General features: G+C 37.4%; 1 long non-coding RNA gene across 1 annotated transcript in view; it reads left to right on the top strand.

Moving 5' to 3' along the window:
* The window catches only part of LOC118144265 (uncharacterized), a 437346-nt gene that overhangs the window by 187975 nt on the left and 227743 nt on the right, over positions 1-21628 (top strand). The window contains exons 10-12 of the long non-coding RNA XR_013521933.1: positions 11313-11396; positions 14491-14570; positions 15110-15251. This is a non-coding gene — a long non-coding RNA (uncharacterized LOC118144265). The remainder of the gene's footprint in view (positions 1-11312; positions 11397-14490; positions 14571-15109; positions 15252-21628) is intronic.

The following is a 21628-nucleotide window of genomic DNA, read 5'->3' as shown; positions in this document are numbered from 1 at the left end:
GGATTAAGAACTCTGATACACTGATTTCAAAAATGGTCCCTATTCTCCTTCCTTCTCTGTATTTATACCCATTGCAATATGACTTGGAACTTCTTCCCATCAAGAAGCAGAGTCTATTTCCTTATCCCTTGAATCCGAGTTGGCCTTAGAACTTGCTTTAGTCAATAGAAAGTGCAGAAGTAAATTTGTGCCCAGTCAATAGGCCTCTAGAGACCTTTTATGCCTTTGTTTTCTCTCACTAAATTTTGCCACTCCCTTGAGAATGAGTCTGTTGGAGGATGAGAGACCACAATAGCAGTGCTGAGACAGACCTTTTGTTGTAGCCAAAGCTTTAAAGCTAGCCAAGATCAGCAATGCTAACCCAATCAGGCTTGCCCCTGACCAAAGCAGCATGAGTAAGCCTAGCTGAGACCAATGGAACCATCCAATCACCAGCAGAACCTTGAACTAAATAAATGCTATGTACTTCATTATGGAGCATAATTGTGGCAAATAGATAGCTGATACACAAACTTTCAGAGCACTTTGACATATTTTGAGTTTGCCCCTACCATTAAAAAAATAGTTTTCTTTTAGATTTTTAGTTGACAAATAATAATTGTATATATTTATTGCCATTCCTCCTGAGTATTCAGGTAGGGTTTTTATTTTCTTCTACCAGTACAATATCTCACCTGAATTCATTTGGTTCTGAAGGCATTAAACAAGCAATGTGTTTGTGATCTTCCTATCTTGATGGATCCAGTACCACAGCTCTCCCAGGTTGCCAACCAGAAAAAATCTTAGAGACATACTTAATACATCTTCTTCTTCATTCTTCCCTGCCCTTTCTGTGCTGTGGCCGTCTTACTTGAAGCCTTTTGTCTCTTACTTCAGAAAAGTTACATTCATTAACTTCCTAGCTCATCTCTCAGCATAAGCTCCCCCAGAAGCTAAGTGTGGGAAACTGGTGAAAATAAGGGCACAGGGTCTTGAATGTTTCATAGAAAAAATAAGTCAACCTTGTTGGAAACTTGATTTAACTATCAAAAGTACCTTAGATTAGCTGTGTTCAATATAAAGCAGAGATCATAGTTTATTTTTTCTTTTTCAACTTTTGTTCAAGGATCAGGAGGTGTACCTGCAGGATTGTTACAAAGGGATATTGCGTGATGTTGAGGTTTGGGGTATGACCGAACCTGTCACCCTTGTAGTGAGCATAGTACCCAACAGGTGGTTTTTAGCTCTTACCCTTCTCCCTCTCCCCTACTTCTGGTAATCTGCAGTGTCTATTTTTTCTATCTTTATGTCTATGTGTACCCAATGATTAGCTCCCACTTTTAAGTGAGAACATGCAGTATTTGGTTTTCTGTTCTATGTTAGTTTGCTTAGGATAATGGCTGCCAGTTGCATCCATATTGTGCAAAGGGCATGATTTTATTCTTTTTATGGTTGCATAGTATACCACTGTGTATGTGTATCACATTTTCTTTATGCAGTACTCATCATTGATGGGTACCTAAGTTGATTCCATGTCTTTGCTATTGTAAATAGTGCTGGGATAAATATATGGGTGTATATGTCCCTTTGGTAGAATGATTTCTTTTCCTTTGGATATATACCCAGTACTAGAATTACAGGTTCAAATGGTAGTTCAACTCTTGGTTATTTGAGAAATCTCCAAACTGCTCTCCACAGTGGCTGAATTAATTTACATTCCCACCAACAGTGTATAAGTGTCCCCTTTTCTCCACAGTCTTGCCAACATCTATTATTTTTTTTACTTTTGAAAGAAAACCTTTCTGATGTAAGATGGTATCTCATTATGGTTTTGACTTCTATTTCTCTAATGATTAGTGATGATGAACATATTTTCATGTATGTTGGCTGCTGGTATGCTTTCTTTTGAGAAGAGTACATTTATATCCTTTGCCCACTTTTTAATGCAGTTATTTGTGTTTTATTTTTTGATTTAAGTTCCTTGTAGATTCTGGATATTAGACCTTTGTTGGATGTACAGTTTGCAAATATTTTCTTCCATTCTGTAAATTCTCTGTTTACTCTGTGATACCTTCTTTTGACGTGCAGAAGCTTTTAGTTTAAATAAATCCCACTTGTCAGGTTTTGTTTTTGTTGCAATACTTCTAAGGTCTTAGCCATAAATTCTTTGCCAAGACCAAAATTGAGAAGGATATTTCCTAGGTTTTATTCTAACATTTTTTTAGTTGGAGGTTTTATATTTAGGTCTTTAACCCGAAGGCCAGGGGTGATGGCTCACACCTGTAATCTCAGCACTTTGGGAAGCTGAGGCACTGGATCACTTGAGGTCAGGAGTTCGAGACCAGCCTGGCCAACATGGTGAAACCCTGTCTCTACTAAGAATACAAAAATTAGCAGGGCATGGTGGTATGTGCCTGTAATCCCTGCTACTTGGGAGTCTGAAGCAGGAGAATCACTTGAACCTGGCGGGGAAGTTTGCAGTGAGCCAGAGTGCCACTGCATTCCAGCCTGGGTAACAGAGTAAGACTCCTTCTCAAAATAGTAATAATAACAATAATAAGTGTTTAACCCATCTTGAGTTGATTTTTATATATAGTGATGGGTAAGGGTACAGTTTCCTTATTCTGTACATAGAAAGCCAATTATGCCAGCACAATTTATTGAGTAGGAGATCTTTTCCCTATTGCTTATTTTTGCTGAGCTTGTCAAAGATCAGATGTTTGTAGGTATTTGCCTTTATTTCAGTGTTCTTTGTTCTGTTCCATTGGTTAATATGTCTGTTTTTGTACCAGTACCATGCTGTTTGGGTTACTGTAGTCTTGCATATAGTTTGAAGGGGGGCAATGTAATGCCATTAGTTGTTTTTGTTTAGGATTGTTTTGGCTATTCAGGCTCTTTTTATTTGGGTTTTATATGAATTTTAGAACAATGTTTTCAGTTCTGTGAAAAATGACATTGGTAGCTTGATAGGAGTCTATAGATTGTTTTGGGTGGCCATTTTAACCCTATTGATTCTTCCAATCAATGAGCATAGAATATTTTTCCATTTATTTGTGTCATCTCTAATTTATTCCAGCAGTGCTTTGTAGTTTTCCTTGTCTTTTGCCTCCTTTGTTAGTTATTTTATTCAGTCTGCAATAATACAAAAATATTTAAAATCTTAGCGGTAAAGAGAAACTACCCATTGTCACATCTATATAATTTGCTAAAATATTATCTCTTTCAGTGAACTTAACCACTTGTTGGGAAATTGTATGAACAAATTAATTATGGCACTGAAATTGCCTAACAAAACTGTTTATTTACTTTTAGTTTTTATATTTTTAGAGACAGGGTCTTTTTCTGTCACCTAAGCTGGAATACAGTGGTATGACCATAGCTCTCTGCAGTCTTAAACTCCTGAGCTCAAGAGATCCTCCTCCTGCCTTAGTGTCCCAGGTAGCTAAGACTATAGGCACATGTCATGTCAGGCAAATTTTTAAATTGTTTTTTTTTAGAAATGAGGCCTTACTCTATTGTCCAGGCTGTTCCTAAATTCCTGGCTTCAAGTGATCCTTCTTTCTCAGCCTTCCAAAATGCTGGGATTATAGGCACAAGGAGCCACCACTCCTAGCCTCTAGTTGTTTTTAAATAATATGTTTGTTTATTATCCTAATACCTGGCATATCAAGACACTCGGTAAATATTTGTTGTTGTTTTGCTTCATTTTAATCATTACTGCTTATTGTCTGAATTTCTCAAATATGGTGGAATGATACAATTTTGCAATGAATTCCATACTTAAGTTCCATAAATATTTTCACATACTTATGTTTATAATCAAGGCATGAAGTGTTTACATTGATAAACGGTTTTTCTTTACGCCAGAACTAAAAACAGTCACTTTATTTTATGGCTTCATGAAAAGTACATTTCTGTGTAGGCACATCAGCCTTTATTTTCAAAGACTGGAAGAGCTACAGAGTGAAAGAGGGTCTGTGGTTGTTAAGGCAGTTGCTGGGCTTACCACAGGAGTAAAAAGGATTTTGTGGCTGACCCCTAATTTTAAGAAAGATAAAAAAGATTAAAAGAAAATCTACCCACTGCTGAGAATAGGAGTCTGGACCTTTCTGATTATCATCAGAGCTTTGGCCAGATGTAGAAGTCTTACTAGGAAAGAGTCCTCTGCTGGGGGTTCCAGAGTCTGAAATGCCATCAGGACCAGCTAGAGAGCACCCCATTGAAAACCAACAGATTCTCCAGCCTGACCCTGTCATCGAGTCGTCATCTGTAGCCTTGAAAACTGACCACATGATTCCAATAGCCAGACATATCTGGGCTTGAATGTAGGATGCAACAGATATAAGCTTTTTGTTTATCTTCTTTTCTCCCCGCTCCCTGCCCCACCCCCTGATTTTTTTCTTTTTTTTGAGTACTGCTTACTTTCCTGTTTATAAAGCCTCTGGATAAAGATTTTTAAACTAAAGACGTTAAAAGGTACATTAGAAAAAAGGTTGGAAGTCAGGTAAATTTTTGTCCCCTGAAAATGGAAGATTTTTTTGGTTAAGAAATTATATAGGCCTCTGTTTATGTCAAATTTTTATTATAAACCTTTAGAACTAACACTTCTGTATTTAACCAGAAAAAGATTATTTATTTTGGGTGATCATAATTTTTAATTCCTTTATTTTAGCATCTGGGCATTTTTTTTTTTTGAGACCGAGTCTTGCTCTGTCACCAGGCTGGAGTGCAGTGGCTCAATCTAAGCTGACTGCAACCTCCGCCTCCTGTGTTCAAGCAATTCTTCTGCCTCATCCTCCCGAGTAGCTGCGACCACAGGTGCATGCCAAGACAGCCGGCTATTTTTTTTTAATAGAGACAGGGTTTCACCATGTAGGCCAGGATAGTCTCGATTTCTTGACCTCGTGATCCACCTGCCTTGGCCTCCCAAGGTGCTGGGATTACAGGCATGAGCCACCGCGCCAGGCCTGGGCATATTTTTTATAACAGTAGATGTGAAAATGCCTTTACAAAAGTATTATGCTTATCATTTCAAAAGGCTTATTTGCAGTGCCATGTTGTTTATTTTGTACTGAAAGTTAAAAACTCTCTTTTTAGCCACTAAGCTGTCAGTTGTGACAGTTGACTAAAAAAGAATTCTTGAAAGGGAAGAAGAATTATGAATCCTTTCTGGGAATACTTGGTCTGAAAACAAGTTCTAAAAACTCAATAATTTCTCTAGGGATAGAGGGGTGAATTTTGTCAAAACATTGGCTTTCCTTCATTAAAAAAAAAAATCAACTGTTGAAGTTTCTGCTAAAACCACTGAGAGCTGCAAAATCAACCAGATGTCAGCCTACCTGCTCTGATGAAACTGAAAAATTAAAACAACATGTGAGTGGGAACACGTGTAGCAGAAACAGCTTTTAAACATGCCTGATCTACTCGAGCACTTCTAAAAGGGGTAAATATATGCAGGGCCACAGCCTAAGTTTAATGCATATTTTAATGATGTTTTGAAACAAAAGTAAATTCCCCAAAGATAACCCAGTGGATAAATTAAGAATAAAAGACAGATTTTGATCTTTGGTATGAAGCTGAGTTTCAGTTATTCAGCAAATGCTTCTTTAATGACAAGCTACTTTATACCACACTGACAGGTATGGAATATTATACAGTTACTATTATGATTGATACAGAACAGTTTTGTTTTTTGAGATGTATTTTTATTCATTTAGTTAACACATTTGAATACTCTTTGTATGACAGGTACAGGTGGCGCAAGAGCAGATAGTTTCCTGCCCTCATTAACCCTTCAGTTTAGGTCAGGGGGCAGCAAACTCTGGCCAATGGGCCAAATCTGGCCTGTCACCTGTTTGAGTAAATAAAGTTTTATTTGGGCACAGTCAGGCTCACTTGTTTACATGTTGTCCACGGTTGTTTTCTCATTGCAGTGACAGAGTGAGTAGTTGGGAACAAAGATTGTGTGGTCCTCAAAACCTAAAATACTTACTGTCTGACCCTTTACAGGAAAAATTTGCAGACTCTGATCTAGGTTCATTCTGAAGTCATATGTCTAAGACAAAGAAAGTAAAGAACAGACACAAAACAGCAAGCCCATACACTTAAAAAAATCACCATGTCATACATATAGTAAATACTAAAAAATATTGATTTTACTTGGATAGAAAATGTTTCTTGCTGACTAGCTTACGTATTTACAAAATCATGATAGTAAGTCTAAGGGTATGTACTTGATCCTCAGGGAATGCAGTAATCTTCTCTCTAGTTAATACAATGTAGTCGATAAACACAGACAACCAACATTACTGTGGTGTTACGCTGCAAATTCATGGTGTTCATTAGGGAAACAAGTTGAAGGGAGGTGATGTAATACAACATTTTCAACATGGCATAAGAGTAACTTAAAGTCTATCCCTTTCTAATAGTCTAATAGTGTCTTTTTTGTGTTAGACTGAAAAAGAAGTGTTGAGAGAGTGATCACAGATAAGAAAGGGACTACAACCAAAATGGCAGCACTTCTAAGACAGTTTCTGTGCCTAACGTGGGTGGCTGGTGTCCTAGTCAGATCACTGTCCCCTTGGAAGCTGTTTTAGTTGAGAAAATTCAAGATTCTCATCTTATGTGATAGAATTCAGGGATAGAGGTGCAATGCCACAGTGCCAGTGCTCTTAACTAAATTGCTAGTTTAAGAATCCCCAGAATTGTCCCTATAACATTCGAGCCATGTGGGGAAGACTTCCTTCTAACTGTGGGCTGTGAAGTAGAGAGGTGGGAAAATGTGGAACTTTATGTGAATTCTTTATCTACATAGGATGATAAATCCATAATGATCTTTATGCTACCATGTGGAAGCCTACCAACTCTGTAAGGACATAGAGGAGGTGACTAGCTTTTCGTTATAACTTTCGACTAGTGGAGGGATGCTAGGTTTCTCCAAGCCTCTAGAAATTGGGGCTAAAGAGATTCTTGTCTTCCTTACATCACTGATAGAGGCTAAGCTTACTGCATGTGCAAAATGCCTAACAATTGTTTTAAAGTGACTGGGAAAAGTGGCCTCAGTGGCAATGCATTGGATTGAAACAGAAAGTGAGAATGAACAACTCTTAATTTCATTAAATTAGCAAAGGATGCAATACCTCATTTTCTTTAATTAAATTAGTTTCACTTGTTTGTGATTTGATTTAGAATGTCATACTTGGTAAAACATACAAATTGCCTGTTTTTTTGTAAATAGGGATGACCAATTCAAGTAATTAACTTCATTTAATCCAGGAAAAATCAAGTTAATACACAGTAGAAAGTTGGTAGAGAGAGAGAGAGGGAAAGAGAGAGAAAGAAAGAGAGAGAGAGAGAAAAAGAAAGAGAAATAATATCCCAGTAGTGCAAATTTATTTAAAATGATGAAGCTTAGTGGATTAGGCATACTATCTGGTTTCAAGACTTTGGCCTGTCTGGGCATCATGAGCTTATTGCTGTATCACTCTAAATTAGCTTCTTGACTTTGCTTCATTTAAATTTTTTTTCTTAACTAAACTGAACATCCCACTTGACTAAATATGTAGTTCTATTTTCTTCTACTTCAGAAAAGGAACTGCAGTTTTTGGAAATTCAGTTTCTTTGCTAGAAAATATCTTTTGAATAACATCAGTTCTACTTAACAGATGGTTGTGGACTACAAATGGAGGTTGACATATATAAACATGAAAAGCTGTCACTCCCTGATCCCCTCTTCTAACAAGCTTATTCTTATTGGTGATTCCCTCTAGTTCTTATGTCCTTCAGCTCTCAGTCTAATTTGGTTGAGTAAACTAAAAAGCTAGGGAGGTCTCAGCTTTTCATCCCTGCTAGGATTGGGGAAAGGACATTTTCTGTGATACTATTTTTCTTTTTTATCCTTTTTTAAATAAAATAGAAATCATTGTAATACTTATCTAGGTTTCTTATAACACCATGCATGTAAAACAGTTAGTGGCAAGTCTTCCACTTAGCATTAAATTATAATTATTATAATTCAAAGTCTGAAATAAAATGTGGCAAACATTTTCTTACATAGTGATTGTGAAATGAAGGGTATGATCCTTGCCAGAAATCAGAGTTTATGGGTTTAAATCTCAATGTGGGATTTAAAACATTTAATTCAGGGGAATTTAGACTATTTTTCCAATCAGGGATAATTTCTGTTCCTCTAAAGCATCAGATGCCCTGGGTATGATAGGCTGTTTTGTGCTCAGTATCAGTGAAGAGCGGAAAGGAAGTGGAAAGCCCTCACCTTCCTAGGAAAGGAGGGAGTGGCCTCCTATGTTGTAACTATTTAAGATGGCATTTATGTTACATCTAGGACCAGTTAAGCGGCATGATGATAAAGACCAGGAGAAACTAAGGATTGCTATTGGAATGTGTATTCATATTGTGAATTCAAATAAAGATATATATATATATATAAAGGTGATATGACATAGGTTGGGGAGTGGCATATTATTCGCATAGTCACTACAATTTGATTTGATGACAATGGAATTGGGTGAGTGGTACCATTAGGGAGCTTTCTATAAAAAAAAAGAATGAGGATGTATAGTTGAGCATGATGGAATAGTTATTGTATTATGTGTTTCATAAGTAGGTTATCTCATGTGAACCTCGTAACAATCACATGAGATGGCTGTTGTTATTCCACCCCAGAGATGATTAGGGTTAATTGCAAGAGGATAAGCAATTTGTCTGAGACCACAGAGCAAGTATATTGCAGGGTTGGGATTAAAATTCAGTCTTTAGACTCTAAGGTCCATGTCATTCATTCATATATATATATAATACTGCCTTCTTTTAAAATAGGGTATTTAGACAAAAAGAAAGAAGCACAGATAAAGAAAATCCAGATGCTAACTACCTGAGATTATAGGATTGAGAAACAGCCTTGAAGGAAATCTGAAAACTTCAGGCCCCAAGAAAGTGAAAGTGGAGGCTTAGCCATATTAGCCAAAGTTGGGATGGGTGATTGGGAAGTCAGCCAGAGCCCCTCTGCCTTTTACCCTTCTTCCTACTGCGTTTGACATGCCGCTGCTTTAAAGTGATGTGGTTGGGAGACAGCATGATGTCGTGGAATAAGCCCAGGTTCAATAGCCTTGGGCTGAAATCTCAGCTTTGCAGTTGTTGGCTCTGTGAAATTAGGCAAATCGCTCAGTCTTTTTAAATCTATCAAATGGAGGAAATCTCTGAAAAGAAAAACTATGCAAACAGCCTAGTATAATTATAATACTAATTATTTGTAATCTGGAAAAAAAAAAACCCGCTTCTCACAGCTAAATTAATTCCCTCCCCTCTTCTGCCTCCAGTATTATCTTTGTCCTAGGGAAACAGACTGTGATATGGGAATTATGGTACAGGAAGTTTACTGGGGAATGCTCTCAGGAACACCTGTAAAGGAAGAGGGAAGCGGGGTGGATGGTGGGAGAAGACAACCTGGGATGCATTTGCAATATAAGTCTCATTTGATCCCACAGGTCATTCTGAAGCTGGAATTTGCATTTCAGAAATATCCTGAATTGCAGCTGTCTCTGGGGAAGGGATACAACTTTGATAGAGACACCTTTTTTATTTTATTTTATTATATTTTTGCCAAGAGCCATTCCCTGAGAGGGATGTGAGCTGTTAGCAGACAACACCCTTGGTGTCTACGGGAATGAAGTGGGGCTCTGGGTGGCACACCACAGCATCCTCCAAATCTTTATTGTTTGAGATATAGCAAGCTAAAATTATCCATTTGCATCTTCAACTGTCTCTTCCTTCTCCTACCCCAGTCCTTCAATTTAGGGGACTGAGGATTCACATTTGCTGAGTGTTTATTATGTACCTGGCACTGTGGTAGGTATGTCACATACATAATCTTATTTAACCCTTAAAACAGTTCTAAGAAGTAGGAGGAAAGTGAGATTTATAGAGTAACTTGGCCAAGCTGACCAGGTCCAGAGCCTGGGGTGGAAGGCAAAGCAGTTTATGTGCCTCTGCACATATTACATCTCTTCACTGCCTCCACCAAATCTATTCTACTTATAGTTTCTAATGTTGCTATTCCTAATATTCCTTCAGTAGATATCTCTAAAATATGCTATACCACAGAACTTTTTGGAAATGCGTTTATTTTATTTTTAAAATATCAGTATTATCCCTTTAATATATTGTGTTTAATTTGCAGGGAGTCACACAACTTAAAATCTTGCAATCATCAAGGATCTATAAATATTAAGGTGAAGACAAATAATTCCATCATGTTCATATGCCGCTTGCTAATTTAATTTTGAAACTCCTTATTAAAAATTCTTACAATATAATAAAAATATATCTTTAGATGGGGATCAGTTTTTCAGGACTCCACATAATGAGTCATCAAGTTCTATCCCTCTTTAACTTCTTCTAGTGACGTGGGAATTCTTGAAAGCAAGAAGTCAATCAAAGAGGCTCATTTGATTATAGTAAATTGGGAAGGGTTTAAAAAAAATTTTTTTTTTGTTTTAATGAGGATAACAAAGTGATATCAACTTAGTAACAAATGAAAAGTATTTTCTGTGTTTCATTTTCTTTCCCCTGTAAGTTTTGATAGTAGTTCTCAGCCTAAAACAAATTACATTTCTTCTTTCCTTCCCTTCTTCCCCTCTTCCTCCTCCTCCTCCTTCTTTGTCTTCTTCTTCCTTTCTTCTTCTTTTTTTTAAAAAGTGCCAAAAGAGGGAAATGTTTATTGTTTGAATTCTTTCTCTGTATCCTACAGAGTTGTTGGCAGTTTAATAAATTTAAACCAATTTCCAATTCTTTCCTTACTTCTACTGAAATCTTTAAGATAGTTCTGAAATCTTTTTGTGTGTCAGTCCCATATGTCATCTCTAAAATATATTACTGTGAATCAGATTTCCATATGAGTCACTTTTTCCGCTACTGTAAATAGTAATGTAGTTCATTAGTTTTTTTTTAGCCACTACATTTCCACACCATGGAAGCTACTGGTCTTCTATAGTAATCTGTCACATTGGCAAATCTTGCTTATTACAAGGATACTTCTAAAGAATGTTGAAAAAAATCACATTGGTTCCTTGCCTTCACAGAAAGTAATTTTCTTATATTTTATATTTTCTTGAAAAGTATATATCCAAAAGACTATAAATCGTTCTACTATAAGGACACATGTACATGAATGTTCATTGCAGCACTGTTTACAATAGCAAAGACCTGGAATCAACCAAAATGCCCATTGATAATAGACTGGATTGGAAAAATGTGGCACATATACACCATGGAATATTATGCAGCAATCATAAATGATGAGTTTGTGTCGTTTGTAGGGACATGGATGAATCTGGAGAATGTCATCCTCAGCAAACTGACACAAGAACAGAAAATGAAACACCGCATATTCTCACTCATAGGTGGGTGATGAAAAATGAGAACACATGGACACAGAAAGGGGAGTACTAAACAGTGGGGTCTACTGGGGGGAAAAGGGGAGGGCCAGTGGGAGGGGGAGGTGGGGAGGGATAGACTGGGGAGAAATGCCAAATGTGGGTGAAGGGGAGGAGGAAAGAAAAGCACACTGCCATGTGTGTTCCTACGCAACTGTCTTACATGCTCTGCTCATGTACCCCAAAACCTAAAATCCAATAAAAAATTAAAAAAAAAAAAGTATGGATTTAAGAAACAAAATTCACCTCTCAAAGTCAAAGTCATGGTGTTCAACAGAGAAATGTGGCAAAGTGCTGGGCAAAGTACATGACTAATATATCACGTTTTCCTTCCATTCTAGGACAGATGGTAGAAGTGAAGATTTGTTTCTGATCATCAGTATTTGCCTTAATATTTGATTTGCTTTCTTGGGTAGTTCATCCTTGCTCCTCACACTCTGAGCTTTACTCCTTGGCAGTCATTGTCAAAAATCCTTCTCTACTGAAGTTTCCAAAAGGTTTAATTCATACAGACTGACCTAATATATAACTTCAGGAAAGCTTTCTTGGTTTTTAAAAAGTGCCATCTCCTTCTCCATTCTTTTATTTTTTTTTGCAAACCAATAGTATTTTTTTCAGTACCTTTTTGGTTAAGCATTTTCCATCAGTGCCTGAAAAAGAGAAAGTGTTTTTGAGTTTTGACCACCCTGATTAGTAAAAACACTGAAGCACAAAAGGATTCAAAGTTTGTATGCTTTAAAGATCAAGTAATTAAAAAATACTCTTTGTTCTTAGTTTTATGTGTAGGAAAATGTTGAGGTTAATTCTCTGGCCATGTGGGATAATTTGACTCTTAATCAGTAAATTTAAAAGATCTTTCATAACATAAAAAAGATCCAGCCCTGCCAAGGACAAATGACTGGCACTGAAATTCCTTTGTTAGCTTAAGTCATTGATATGTAAAACAAAAGAAAATTCTTTGGCAGAAAACAGAAGAATGTCCAGATGGTTTCTATCTATTTTCCCATTGATTGTATGATTAAAATCCCCTTTAATCATCAGAAAAATTGAGATAGAATGTTCGTAATAGAACTCTGTTTTAAGGAAATGCTTTCAGTGGTAGTTTCACTAGTAGTGAAGTGTTTTGTGAATGTGTTCTGTGGAGGAAAAGGCATTCAGATAGCTCATCTGGGGATGTAACTGCCTCTTTGTAGCATTACGTTGGTTGTGCCAGATGAGATTAAACACTAGCCCATTAAAATGAATTATAAATTAGCAATGATCACCTGCTTTCAGGTGGTATTTCCCTTTACCTGAAGGAGGATGTGCACCTTCAATGGATTCTTAGGTGGGCTAGTTCATTTATGAGGTTCATTAGTAAAGAGAGCACCAATAAACTAATTAGAAAACTTCTAATTCATATTCTTAAGGATTATAGGATGGAATTTGTTTACCCTGAAAACTCAGACCCAAATTTGCTAGCCTTTTCATATTCTGTGAAATGATGCATCTGTTGATGTTGGTCAGTAGTAGAAATACATACCTATGTGTTTCTGCTAAATTCCATCCACTGATCACTAGATCCTTATTGCTCTGTACATATAGAATATGCATGTAAATCCATAGTTATATTTGGTATTTTTAAGTTGAATGACTGCTTAGAACCTTGCATAACATTGTCTATATCCATGTATCCATGTCTATGTCTGGCTCTATATCTCTATCTATTTCTGTATCTCCTTGGTTTCTAAATGATGCCCGTAATGGTTTTAAAATGAAAAACAGGAAAATAAACAAAAATAAAAATTCTAGTGCCTGAACCACAATCTCTTGGATTTTTAAAAATTTTTAATTATTTTTCTTAATGATTATTTTCTAGCTCTCTAGGAGGCCAAGGTGGGCAAATCACTTGAGTCCAGCCTGGACAACATGGTGTACCCTGTCTCTACATAAAAATTCAAAAAATTAGTTGGGGCATGATGACACATGCCTGTGGTCCCAGCCAACTGGGAGGATTGCTTGAGCCCAGGAAGTGGAGATTGCAGTGAGCTGAGATTTCGCCACTGCACTCTGGCTTGGGCAATAAAGAGAGACCTTGTCTCACCAAAAAAAAAGAAAAAAAATTATTTTCAAAGTCTTTACTTCGGGCTAGGGAGACAGTATTGCCATGAGTTTTAGGATGCCAGTGAGAAAAAATGCAGAAACAGAGGATGTATTTCCTAGTAATGTTAGATCCAGTACTCCTGAGGAAGAGTAGCACTTAAGGGGAAGAGTAGTGGTTCAAGGAGAAGGAGCAGGAAAGGATGTGGAGAGTGTTTAGTTTGCTATGTCTCCTGGTAAGCCTGTGTGGTTCCTGCTGGGCAATGGCTCACATTCATGGAACTAAAAGCCACAGGAGGGTAGGGCAGGAGGTATTGGTCCTAATAATTGTATGCTTATTAAGCACTTACTATAATTCATGTGCAGTTCTAAGGACTTCACATAGTTTTTATTTTAACCCTTATAACAGCACCTATGAATGGGCACTGTCATTATTCTCATGTTATGGATGAGAGACTTAGGTAAGTTAGGTAATTTGAAGGTCCAATCATTCAAATCCAGGTAATTTGACTTGAGAGGCAACCTCTCTTGATCATTGTTTTGCTCTGTCTCTAAATATAAATATGGCATAATCACACAGAGGTGCTTGTCACCTTTCAAATAGGACATTGAAATTCCATGTCGATACCAGCGAACATCCCTGAAGCAAACATTAAAAAGGAGAGCTGATGTCTACTATAGTCAGCCGTTTCCTTTTTGCTATCCAAGTCTGGGTGGTTCCAGAGGGATTGATGTTACAGAAATGATAGGAAAGGGGGTAGGTGGCACTCAGGTTTGACCTGTCTTGATTCTGCTTGCCAGTTATGAGAATGTCTCAATACCTGCTCTGTATTTCCAAACCAGCTTTGTGTGTCTAGTTTGATTGGCAGCACGGCTTTCTTTCTTAGTGGCACATAAAGTAATAGTGCAGCTTAAAAATGATGGTGATTTGCCATGGAATATCCTTCAGCCAGAAAAAGGAATGAGATAGTGTTCTTTGCAGGGACATGGATAGAGTTGGAAGCCATCACCTTCAGCAAACTGACGCAGAAACAGAAAACCAAATACCGAATATTCTCATTTGTAAGTGGAGCTGAACAATGAAAACACATTGACACATGGCAGGAACAACACACACTGGAGCCAACTGGTGGGGTGGGGGGAAGGAGAACATCAGGAAGAATAGATAATGGATGCTGGACTTAATACCTAGGTGATGGGTTGATTTGTGCAGCAAACCACCAAGGCACATGTTTACCTATGTAACAAACCTGCACATCCTGCACATACATGTACCTTAGAACTTGAAAAAAACTTGAAGAAAAAGATGATGGTGATTTGGATCTAACAAAATTTCATATCTATATTCCACCGAGGCAACTGTGGAGGTTATATAATTTCTTCTAGGTTACTCATCTAGAGAGTGGTTGTGACATATAATGGCTAATTATTGAGAAAGTCAGTTTTTATTTCATCCTAGTCACAGTTGGTCTACATTCTCCAGCTTCCCCTGCAGTTAAGTTTGGCGTGAGAATGAGTTCTGGACAGTGGAATGTGGACGGATAACTGGACCCTTAAAAATTATTGCTTTTCTCCACTCTTTCTTTTTTCCCCTCTGCCAGCTGGATACCAACTTCCAGGACAGTCCTGGGAACCACATGTTGAAGATGGCTGGACTTCTGCAATGTGATTTATGAACGACTATGTGGAAAGGAGCTGCCTTTTCTTCTCACTTTCTTTAGTCTACTGATTGACTTTACATGAGTAAGAGATAAACTTACACTGTGTTAAGCCACTGAAATTTTGGCATTAATGTGTTACAAATAGATTATGTTACCTTAACTAATACACTGGCAGAATTGAGATTTAAACTTTGTTATTCTAATTCTAAAATCTGTCTTCCTAAATAGCATTTATCAGAGTTAACAAGTGTTATACTGAATAAAGGTTTCCATCGTGTAAGAAGTTCGGGAAACAGTCGAGCAAGTTTCCTGATGTAAGTCTTCCTGGAGCCATTCCAGTATACATTGTGAATCTCTAAAAAGTGTCATATGCAGCTTTAATAGCACTCTATGACACTGGTTATGCTTCATACTTCCTTTAAAGACCTTGAGTCTTGTAAAAATGTGTTAGTTTGTATAGAGCCATATTCCTAAAGCTTACAAATACATTTGAAATTATACTTATAAATAAACCTCTCTAATCTTTTTATAAAAATAATTTTGACTTTTATTTTAGATTCAGGGGTATATATGCAGGTTTGTTATCTGGGTATATTGTGTGATGTTTGGGATACAATTGATCCTGTCACCCAGATACTGAGCACAGTTTCCAATAGTTAGTTTTTCACCCCTTGCCCTCCTCCTTTTCTCCCTGCTCTAGTAGTCCTTGTGTCTAGTCTTCTCAACTTTATGCCCAAGCGTACCCACTGTTTAGCTACCACTTATAAATAAGAACATATGGTATTTGATTTACTGTTCCTGGATTAATTCACTGCATAGAAATTATTTTCCTCTGTTAATTTGCTCTTAGGATAATGACTTTCAGCTGCATCCATGTTATTGCAAAGGATATGATTTCATTCTTTTTATGGCTACATAGTATTCCATGGTGTATGTGCATCACATTTTCTTTATTCAATCCAATGTTGATGGGTACCTAGATTGAGTTCATGTCTTCATTTTAGGTTCTGGGGTACATGTAAAGGACATGCAGGATTGTTGCAAAGGTACATACATGGTAATATGGTTTGCTGCCTCCATCCCCATCACCTATATCTGGCATTTCTCCCCATGTTATCCCTCCCCAACTCTCTACCCACTGCTGTCTGTCCCCTAGACTCCCCCCACAGACCTCAGTGTGTGATGCTCCCCTCCCTATGTCCATGTGTTCTCATTATTCAACACCCACCTATAAGTGAGAACATGTGATGCTTGAATCTCTGTTCCTGTGTCAGTTTGCTGAGAATGATGGTTTCCAGGTTTATCCATGTCCCTACAAAGGACATGAACTCATCATTTTTGACTGCTGCATAGTATTCCATGGTGTATATGTGCCACATATTCCCTGTCCAGTCTATCATTGATGGGCATTTGGGTTGGTTCCAGGTCTTTGCTATTGTAAACAGTGCCACAATGAACATTCCTGTGCATGTGTCCTTATAACCTTATAATAGAACAATTTATAATCCTTTGGACATATACCCACTAATGGGCTTGCTGGGTCAAATGGAATTTCTATTTCTAGGTCCTTGAGGAATCACCACACTGTCTTCCACAGTGGTTGAACTAATTTACACTCCCATCAACAGTGTAAAAGTGTTCCTATTTCTTCACATCTTCTCCAGCGTCTGTTGTCTCCAGATTTTTAAATGATTGCCATTCTGACTGGTGTGAGATGGTGTCTCAATGTAGTTTTGATTCGCATTTCTCTAATGACCAGTGATGATGAGCATTTTTTTCATGTTTTTTGGCCTCATATATGTCTTCTTTTGAAAAGTGTCTGTTCACATCCTTTGCACACTTTTGAATGGGTTTTTTTTTTCTTATAAATCTGTTTTAGTTCTTTGTAGATTTTGGATATAAGTCCTTTGTCAGATGGGTCGATTGCAAAATTTTTTCCCATTCCGTTGGTTGCTGGTTCATTCTAACGATTGATTCTTTTCTGTACAGAAGCTCTGGAGTTTAATTATATCTCATTTGTCTATTTTGGCTTTTGTTGCTGATGCTTTTGGTGTTTTAGTCATGAAGTCCTTGCCTATTCCTATGTCCTGAAGGTTTTGCCTAGGTTTTCTTCTAGGGTTTTTATAGTATTAAGTCTTATGTTTAAGTCTTTAATTCATCTGGAGTTAATTTTAGTGTAAGTTGTCAGGAAGGGTTCCAGTTTCTGCTTTCTGCAGATGGCTAGCCAGTTTTCCCAACCCCATTTATTAAACAGGGAATCCTTTCCCCATTGCTTGTTTTTGTGAGGTTTGTTAAAGATCAGTTGGTTGTAGATGTGTGGCATTGCCTCCAATGCCTCTGCTCTGTTCCATTGGTCTATATCTCTGTTTTGATACCAGTACCATGCTGTTTTGATTATGGTAGCCTTGTAGTATAGTTTGAAATCAGGTAGCATGATGCCTCCAGCTTTGTTCTTTTTGCTTAGAATTGACTTGGCTATGTGGGCTCTCTTTTGGTTCCATATGAAGTTTAAGGTGGTTTTTTTTCCAGTTCTGTAAATAAGATCATTGGTAGCTTGATGGGAATAGCATTGAATCAGTTAATTACTCTGGGCAGTATGGCCATTTTCATGATATTGATTCTTCCTAACCATGAGCATGGAATGTTTCTTCATCTGTTTGTGTCCTCTCTTATTTCCTTGAGCAGTGGTTTGTAGTTTTCCTTGAAGCGGTCCTTTACATCCTTTGTTAGTTGTATTCCTAGGTATTTTATTCTCTTTGTAGCAATTGTAAATGGGAGTTTGTTCTTGCTTTGGCTCTCTTTTAGTCTGCTATTGGTGTATAGGAATGCTTGTGATTTTTGCACATTGATTTTGTATCCTGAAACTTTACTGAAGTTCCTTAATAGTTTAAGGAGATTTTGGGCTGAGACAGTAGGGTATTTTAAATATACAGTTGTGTCATCTGTAAATAGAGATAATTTGACTTCCTCCTTTTCTAATTGAATATCCTTTTTCTTTTTCTTGCCTGATTGCTCTGGCTGGAACTTCCAATACTATATTGAATAGGAGTGTTGAGAGAAGGCATCCTTGTCTAGTGCTAGATTTCAAGGGGAATGCTTCCAGTTTTTGCCAATTTAATATGCTATTGGCTGTGGGTTTGTTGTAAATAGCTTTTATTATTTTGAGATATGTCCCATCAATACCTAGTTTATTGAGAGTTTTTAGCTTAAAGAGTTGTTGAATTTTGTTGAAGGCCTTCTCTGCATCTATTGGCATAATCATGTGTTTTTTTGTCTTTGCTTCTGTTTATGTGATGAATTACGTTTATAGACTTGTGTATGTTGAACCAGCCTGCATCCCTGGGATGAAGCCTACTTGATCATGATGGTTAAGCTTTGTGATGTGCTGTTGCAATCAGTTTGCCAGTATTTTATTGAAGATTTTTGCATCTATATTCATCATGCATATCGCCTTGAAGTTTTCTTTTTTTGTTGAGTCTCTTCCAGGTTTTGGTATCATGATGATGTTGGTCTCATTAAAAGATTCGGGGAGGGTTCTCTCTTTTTGGATTGTTTGGAATAGTTTCTGAAGGGGTGGTACCAGCTCTTCTTTGTGTGTCTGGTAGAATTCGGCTGTGAACCTATCTAGACCTGGGTTTTTATTTGGTTGGTAAGCTATTAATTGCTGCCTCAACTTCAGCTGTTGTTATTAGTCTATTCAGGGTTTCAGTTTCTTCCTGGTTTAGTCTTGGGAGGGTGTAAGTGTCCAGGAATGTATCCATTTCTTCTAGGTTTACTGGTTTATGGGCATAGAATTGTTTATAGTAATCTCTGATGGTGGTTTGTATTTCTATGGAATCAGTGGTGATATCCTTTATCATTTTTTATTGCATCTGTTTGATTTTTCTCTCTTTTCTTTTTTAATCTGGCTAGCAGTCTGTCTATTTTGTTGATCTTTTTTTTTTTTTTTTTTTTTTAAAAAAACCTCCTGTTGATTGATTTTTGAAGGGTTTTTGTGTCTCTGTCTCTTTCAGTTCTGCTCTGATCTCAGTTATTTCTTGTCTTCTGCTGGGTTTTGAGTTTTTTTTGATCTTGCTCCTTTATCTCTTTCAATTTTGATGATAGGGTGTCGATTTTAGATCTTTTCTTGCTTCTCATGTGGGCATTTATTGCTATAACTTACTCTCTAAACACTGCTTTAAATGTGTCCCAGAGATTCTGGTATGTTGGGTCTTTGTTCTCTTTGGTTTCAAAGAATATCTTTATTTCTGCCTTCATTTCATTGTTTATCCAGTCAAAATTCAAGAGCCAGTTGTTCAGTTTCCATGAAGTTGTGTGGTTCTGAGTTAGTTTTTGAATTCTGGGTTCTAGTTTGAATGTACTATGGTCTGAGAGACTGTTATGATTTCCATTCTTTTGCATTTGCTGAAGAGTGATTTACTTCCAATTATGGGGTTAATTTTAGAGTAGGTGTGATATGGTGCTGAGAAGAATGTATATTCTGTGGATTTGGGGTGGAGAGTTCTGTAAATGTTTATTAGGCTTGCTTGGTTTAGGTCTGAGTTCAAGTCCTGGATATCCTTGTTAATTTTCTGTCTCGTTGATCTATCTAACATTGACAGTGAAGTGCTAAAGTATCTCACTATTATTGTGTGAGAGTCTAAGTCTGTTTGTAAGTCATTACAAAGAACTTGCTTTATGTATCTGGGCGCTCCTGTATTGGGTACATATATATTTAGGATCGTTAGCTCTTCTTGTTTCATTGATCCTTTTACCATTATGTAATGCATTTTTTGTCTCTTTTGATTTTTGTTGGTTTAAAGTCTATTTTATCAGAGGCTAGGATTTCAACTCCTGCTTTTTTTTGCTCTCCATTTGCTTGGTAGATCTTCCTCCATCCCTTTATTTTGAGCCTATGTGTATCCTTGCATGTGAGATGATTTCCTGGATACAGCAGACCGATGGGTTTGATATTTTATCCAATTTGCCAGTCTGTGTTGTTTGATTTGGGCATTTAGCCCATTCACATTTAAGGTTAATATTGTTATGTGTGAATTTGATCCTGCCATTTTGATGCTAGCTAGTTGTTTTGACCGTTAGTTGACAAAGTTTCTTCATTGTGTCAATGCCCTTTACCATTTGGTATGTTTTTGGAGTGGCTGATATTTTTTGCTCCTTTCTATGTTTAGTGCTTCTTTCAGGATCTCCTGTAAGGTAGGGCTGGTGGTGATGAAATCTCTCAGCAATTGCTTGTTCATAAAGGATTTTATTTCTCCTTCGCTTATGAAGCTTAGTTTGGCTGGATATGAAATTCTAGGTTGAGAGTTATTTTCCTTAAGGGTGTTGAATATTGGTCCCCACTCTCTTCTGGCTTGTAGTTTCTGCAGAGAGATCCACTGTGAGTCTGATGGGCTTCCCTTTGTGGGTAACCCAACCTTTCTTTCTGGCTCCCTTACATTTTTTCCATCATTTCAACCCTGGTGAATCTGATGATTATGTGCCTTGGTGTTGCTCTTCTTGAAGAATATCTTTGTGGTGTTCTCTGTTATTTCCTGGACTTGAATGTTTGCCTGCCTTGCTAGCTTGGGGAAGTTCTGGGTAATATCCTGAAGAGTGTTTTCCAGCTTGGGTTTATTCTCTCCATCACATTCAGGTACACCAATCAAACATAGATTCGTTCTTTTCACATAATCCCATACTTCTTGGTGGCTTTGTTCATTTCTTTTCACTCTTTTTATTCTCTAATCTTGCCTTCTCATTTTATTTCATTGAGTTGATCTTCAATCTCTGATATCCTGTCTTCTGCTTGGTCGATTCAGCTTCTGAAACTTGTGTATGCTTCACGAAGTTCTCATGTTGTTTTTCAGCTCCATCAGTTCATTTATATTCCCCTCTAAGCTGTTTATTCTTGTTCGCATTTCATCAAACCTTTCTTTAAGATACTTAGTTTCTTTGCATTGTGTTAAAACATGATCTTTTAGCTCAGAGAAGTTTGTTATTGCCCACCTTCTGAAGCCTGTTTCTGTCAATTCATCAGACTCTTTCTCCATCCAGCCTTGTTCCTTTGCTGGGGAGAGGAGTTGTGATCCCTGGGAGGAGGAGAGTCATTTTGGTTTTGGGTATTTTCATCCTTTTTGTGCTGGTTTCTTCCCATCTTTGTGGATTTATCTACCTGTGATCTTAGTGGTTGGTGACTTTCAGATGGGGTCTTTAAGTGGATGTCCTTTTTGTTGCTGATGAAATTATTTCTTTCTGTTTCTTAGTTTTCTTTCTAACAGTTAGGCCCCCCATGTTGCAGGACTGCTGGAGGTCCACTCCAGACCTTACTTGCCTGGGGATCACCTGCAGTGGCTGCAGAACAGTAAGGGTTGCTGACAATTTCTTCTTCTGTTATCTTTGTCCCAGAAGGATACCTGCCAGACATCAGCCTAAGCTCTCCTTTAGGATGTGTCTCCATTAGGATGTATACAGGGGTCATGG

Source organism: Callithrix jacchus, chromosome 9 (genome assembly GCF_049354715.1).
Source record: "Callithrix jacchus isolate 240 chromosome 9, calJac240_pri, whole genome shotgun sequence".
NCBI lineage: Eukaryota > Metazoa > Chordata > Mammalia > Primates > Cebidae > Callithrix > Callithrix jacchus.
The sequence above is the reverse complement of the archived record's forward strand: the minus strand, read 5'-3'. Positions and strand labels throughout refer to the sequence as shown.